General features: G+C 32.2%; 1 protein-coding gene across 1 annotated transcript in view; it reads left to right on the top strand.

The window, feature by feature from the left end:
• LOC106681195 (putative odorant-binding protein A10) overlaps positions 1-5,590 on the top strand; it is a 54,968-nt gene that overhangs the window by 33,484 nt on the left and 15,894 nt on the right. The window lies entirely within an intron of this gene.

Genomic DNA, 5,590 nt, shown 5'->3' with positions numbered 1-5,590 from the left:
AGTGATGGCTGTGCTAGAGAGAAATGAAGATGCACAAATGGTTGACATGATTTCCCATATGAAATAATGAGGTTTTAAAGTGCACCAATATGGGGCAGTAGTTCCGAAACGTTGTACAATGTCATGAATATTAATAAATATTTCATTCAAAAATGGAAGTCATTAACCTCAAAAAAATTTTAAATGAATATAATTTATTGACATTTCCAACTGTATATAATATACAATAAGAAAATTTGAAGTAAGGTCATAATGATATGATACAGCATGTAGAGAAACTACCCAGTAGTAGAACTCTAAAAACAGTTTACAATATAAGGTCACGAGGCCATCTTCATTTCAGGCGTCTCAGAGGATTGCCAGGAATGGAAGAGGAAGCAAGGTTAGAAACTAGTGGGTTTGGGTGGTTAGGGAGTTTATAATGGAAGGAATGATATCGGGTTCGGGCTAGATCGGTTACATAAGGAACATTTAGGTCTTTATGGATTGTTTTATTTGTGACAAAATAAGGAGCATTGAGGATTTTACGAAGGATTTGGGATTGTAAGGATTGGATACGAGAGGAATTCGAAGGTTTATATGTCCAGATGGGCCTTATTATTGTCATGTAGATCAGTCTTTTGTAATGAGTTGGAAATTTTGATAGTTTTTCTTGTAAGTGCAATAATAATCGGAAACTGCTTGCAGTTTCCTGTCTTTTCAGTCTTGTGTGAGGAGTCCAGGTTAGTCTTTTGTCAAGATGTAGTCCAAGATAATGAATCTGTTCAACAGGGGTAAGAGCCGCATTAGTAAAGTATACTGTAGGAAAGTCGGCAGGTCTACAACGAAGAGTAAAGGTGATTTGATGGGATTTATTTTTATCCTCCAATTTCGATACCATTCTTCGAGGGTTGTGATATGAGACTGGAGAGTTTGGGATGCAATCAAAGGGTTATTATTAACTGTGAGCACACATGCGCCATCAGCATACGTAGTAAGGATGGTGTTAGGAGTTGTTGGGATGTCAGCTGTTTAGACGGTGTAGAGGATTGGACTACCTTGAGGAACACCAGCGGATTAAAAAAAGAGGGATGAATAGGAACCATTGTGGTTTACTTGGAATAATTTATTAGTAAGAATGGAACGGATGATGAGAAAATATGTAAGAAGTAGGAATTTACGGAGTTTGTAAAGCAGTCCCGGGTGCCAGACTCGATCAAAAGCAGCATTTTTCCCATGATCGGTAATGATAGAGAGATGGGACGGTAAGAGGAAGGGTGTTCTGGCGGCTTTTGGGATTTGGGGATCATTTTGATTATAGACAGTTCCATGGGTCAGGAAAATATGTGGAACGGAGAACGACGTTATATATGTAGGGGAGGAATAGGATGGCTTTTCGAGTTTAAGGATGTGAGATGTTATTAGGTCGTATCCAGGAGCTTTGCGGGTAGGTAATCGCCGAGTGATGCTGGATATTTCAGAAGGATGAAATGCTCTAGGTAGTAGGGTAAATTTGGAGTGAAATATTTAGTTCTGCTTCAATACATTCAAGGTGAATTGGGTTAAGGATATCGCGATGCGGAATAAAGGTTTTAGAAAGGTGTTGTCCAAAGGTTTGCGATTTTCAGCAGCTGTTTGATGGTTCTCCGTAATGATTTTTCAGCAGTTGTAAGATTTTCAGTGAAGTTAAGTAAATTATGAATTTTCTAATTTCTGCTTTAAGTTTGTTTGTCGATTTGGTGTAATACGTTTTGCCAGTTATCTGGTGGATATTTGGTCCTATGCCACTTCCATCTTGCTCTTCGTTTTTCCCTTATTAAGATACGAATATACCGTGGCAGGTTAGTTTGTTTATTATTATTCATTTTACTAGTTCTATAAGTGTTGTCATTTATACTTTTTCTTACTGATTCTGTGAGTTTTTCTACAGCTTCGTCTTGTTTTGTCTTTAGTTGAATGTTCAAGCATTTCAGTTTATAGAGGTCGGGTGCTGCTCTTGGAATATCTATGAGGCCCATATTCGGTGTAAAGCTGATAAAATAAACAAGAAAAAAGATTATGATTAAACTTTAAATTATGTTTAATTTTCAAATGTCAACTGATTAAAAAAATGAGTCGACATTTGAAAATTAATCTCAAACACATTTAAATAAATAAAATACAACATACGGAGGAAATAAAAACGAAATGAGATTAAAAATATTCAATGTTGAAGAAAATTTCAACTCAAAGGTGGACAAAAATTATTTATAAACAAATATATAACTAAATTGTAAGTTAACCACTAGACTGATTGTATTCATGATTATTGAATCATAGTTTTATTTATAGTTTTTGCTGTGTGACAAAAGTAATGATATCAACATTGAGGAGAAACCTTTGAAGAAGTTGTATAAAAGTATTTAATTACTTGATATAATAATGATTCCTATTAATTTTTTTATTTTCAAATCTATTCCAGGAAAGAGGAGGTGGTAGTATTTTACTCCATAATACAGCCATGAAATATTCAAAGCACAATAAAGTCAAAACAGATATCGCTCGCAGTAGGCTTTATCTCTATATATCTACCCGAGTCGGAACATTTATTTTTTACGAAAAAAAGAAAATTAAACACATAAAATAAAAACAAAAAAAAGTTGGTAGTGGGCGATGACAGGGCTGCTGCTATAAAACGGAGTGTGCCTGAGAAGGCAGTAAATATTGGAAGAAGCAGAAAACTGGAGCTTTTTTACCAAACCACAGCGCTCGTATATTCAAAGGGACCCTGCCTTGTTAGGAGCCCCTTTATGCAATATGGAACAGTCCCTATCCTTCTTAAATAACAATACAACTTTTATCTAGCCTCTCCTCCTCTATTCCGCCATCAAATTAAAAATACTAATAAACTTTATCTTTATGTTTTCCAGCACTGTCCTGAATTTGTTCTGCAAAACTAAATTATGCCCGGAAGTTACTTGCTTACGTTATCCGAAGAAAAATTGCGATCTATTTGTGTGTAATTAGATAGATTGTACCGAACATAAATGAAAATGTATCAAATCCGCGTTATTTATTGATAAGTTTAAGAAATTTGGAACAGAATATTTAATTTTCAGTTTGTTTGAATATACATATTTAAAATTATTTTTCTATATTATATTATTTTTCGTTTATCTTTAGACCACTTCTCGGCTAGACTATTGCTATTATGCATTTTTTTTTTATCATTTCTCTTATAAATAAATTATACATTGTAAATTGTAACGTACTATACTCAGTTCAAATCATAATGCAGAGCCGATTTCGACAAGAAAAGCTTTCAAGTTTCTCTACACGCCTGTATCGCTCCATTATAACTGAGATCAGATTTACTGAATGTATTTAAATGCACAGTTTTAAATATCAATAAAGATACTAAAATAAAACAATAGAAAAATTTCCCTATAAAAAAATGATATTGTAATTAATAGTGGTAATTTGATTATTGTTCTCACTTTATTTGGCCTTTCCAAGAAGGCCCCTGACTCCATACCTATCAATAAGTCAATGAAATTTGCACAAAAGTTCTTCAAAATGTACACTTTTTTGAGAAAATAATCTCATCACAAAGGTCAATAAAGTTTACTTTTCCTGCGAAGCAGACGGAGGCCGTTCTGAATACGAAGGAAATAATACTCAGCAGAAGGAATATAACTTACAAATGTGTATCATGACATTAAAGAACGCACAATCAGCGGAACAAGTTGTAGATATCTGCTCATCAATAGGGAGGGAGATACTAAAATTAGGTGCTGTGCAAGCATCACAAAACCTTTACTTACCAATTAGAAGAGTATTTTGTAATTAATTCTCGCAGGTTTCAGAAAAGATATTTATATACTATTCACTGTGGCAATACTTTCCCGTACTAATTTTCCTTAGTCAGTTGACAGGTAGACCAACTCCAATTCCAACAGAATTCAGAAAAGTTATTTTAATAATATTTCTCGATCTTATTTTACAAATTTTAACATTTTTCTTCTTCAAAAGTATAGTAAACATATAAAAATCTAACAGTTTAGTTAAATCTGCATTCTGTTCTTAACCATTCAGTGCAAAATAGTTATAGAACCATAATTAATAATACAAAGAATCATTTTATGGAGTTATCATGTTAAACGAAAAGCACATTTTTAGGTTAAGTGAAATTTAAAAACAAAACAATAATTATACAAAAAACTACCATACTGACGAAACGTATTAAAACAATGTGCCTGCGCCAGCGCAGTTAACATGCCTATTATTTATGTCCTTTTATTCAATTTCCATTACCTTCTACGATTTCTTTTGTTAAATAATATTTTTAATAAAATCGTTGGCTTTCTAACGACAAGTTATGTATCTGTATTACTTCTTTTATTTACAGAAAAATATTTTTCCTCTTACCTCCTTGAGTGAATACAGTAAATAGTACAAATATTCAAAGTAAAAAAAAATAATTGAGAACGGGTTAGATATGAAATATAAAAAGCGTAAAATATAAATAAACCCCAAAAGTAGAAGAAAAACCAGTTTACTTTGAATAATTAAATTATTATTTTGCTAATTAAAAAAATAAAAAAAATAAAGCTTACCCTTTCCTGCCCACATTTATTTTCGAGTTAAGTAAACAGAAATGGATATATAATGCACAGGTTTAATTAGAATTTAAACTAAAAAAAAAATCAAATGAATTCACTAAAAGGGGATAAAAATGTAATAAAAAACTCTCTTATTGGGCTAGAATATCTGTTCGAAGCTTATCAAATGAATTGAATATCTATCGATAGCATGAATTCAATATTTTGAATATTGAATATCTCTTCAAGCTCATCAAACCACGAGATATAATTTGGGATGAGAATGCAGACAAAAAAATACTATTACGAATCATACCCCTAACTGATTGAATAAATGATAAATGATTGAATGATTATTGCTTTATTTGTATACATATGGAAGAGGAGTTTAATGTCTTATAAAACAATAATTAATGACTACAAAAAGTAAATATATAGTTGATACTGAAGCAACTCAGAAGGTCACTTGGCATAGGAAAATGATGTTCTTAGTGACAATAGAAGAGGATAACGATTCATTAATTTTATATGACAGTTTTTAGGACTTGAAGGACCCATAAAAGTATATATATAGTATACCTTCATATTGGTATAAGGGATATTTATAAGTAAGGTAATAAAACGAAAAAAAAGAATTGTTGTTATTAACATAACCAGACATCCATAAAATCAAACCTCCTAGTGACCCCATTCAATGTTCTGAGTCTTTGTGACAATAGCCAATTTCGAAAGCTATTACACTTGAAATTATCGAATTCCAGGCCATGGTCATATTAAAACAGGATGTTTTAATTCCTTTTCGGAATAGCTTTATGCGGGAAGTAGTCGTCATAAGGTTGTAAATTCTACATTCTTTGTTAATGAGAATTTCAGATTTTCCAGGATTGATGTGCAAACGACCAAGGGAGGATCGATCATTGTAACATTATTAAGAGATATATAATCAAAATTTCATTTCCCAGAAGGTCGAAACTTTAAACAATGAACTGGAAGATTATTGATTGACCGTGTGTATAGATGAATGAAATATG

Source organism: Halyomorpha halys, unplaced genomic scaffold (assembly GCF_000696795.3).
Source record: "Halyomorpha halys isolate HHAL.00 unplaced genomic scaffold, Hhal_1.1 Scaffold316.1, whole genome shotgun sequence".
NCBI lineage: Eukaryota > Metazoa > Arthropoda > Insecta > Hemiptera > Pentatomidae > Halyomorpha > Halyomorpha halys.
This window is presented reverse-complemented; position numbering and strand designations above follow the sequence as displayed.